We start from the raw sequence: 820 nt of genomic DNA on the forward strand, positions 1-820 counted from the left end.
AATTTAAAGTCATTGTTGAAGTTTCAGCATGGAGACTTCCTGCAGCCACTGACTTCTGACCAGAGCGTCCTGACTGAGAAAGAATTTCCTTTTTGACCTTGTTGGGTTTTCTTTCAAAATAAAGTGCCTTGTCGACCAACTTAATACCATGTCTCTGCACGCTAAAAAATGTTGGGTAATTTTGTTAACTGGGTTATGAAATCAGTAACCCAATTTGGGCTATTATAACCCGCTTGGAGTTGGGCCAACCCATTTTGTTTGGTAAACATACTGTTGGATATTGATTAACTGTTGGGTTAAAAAATAAACCAATTTGGGTTGTTTTATACCATTCATTTTTTAGGGTGTGTTAAAAATAGTCTTCAAACGAAAAAAGCCCTAAGACTAAGTAAGTGATTAGTTAAAAAAAAAAAAAAAAAAAAAAATCTGAAGTTATCCCTAATCAGTTATTTGTGATTTAGATTTTTTTTTTATTTTGACTTAGGCTCTCAGAGTTAATGGCATTAATCGTGATCAATTAATGTAAGCTTGACAAAAGATACATTTTTTTTAATCGTGACTTATATGATTTTGCATATAATCCAGTGAGCGACAGTAAAGATGTATTTCTTTGCATTATGTGTGTAATAACTGTATCATTAGGATCTATGGCCGATCTGCTCACAGCTTTAATCCGTTTTCATTATTGACATATCGATCTGTATTATTGATACATAATAATGAATTTAATGAACTCGTCAATGCAAAATGTGTGTGTGCGCGCGCGTGTGTCTGCGTGCTCGCGCGCGCACGTGTGTGCGCGTAGCAGCTTAGTCACAGC

This window comes from Salarias fasciatus, chromosome 18, assembly GCF_902148845.1.
Source record: "Salarias fasciatus chromosome 18, fSalaFa1.1, whole genome shotgun sequence".
In the NCBI taxonomy this organism is placed as follows: Eukaryota; Metazoa; Chordata; class Actinopteri; order Blenniiformes; family Blenniidae; genus Salarias; species Salarias fasciatus.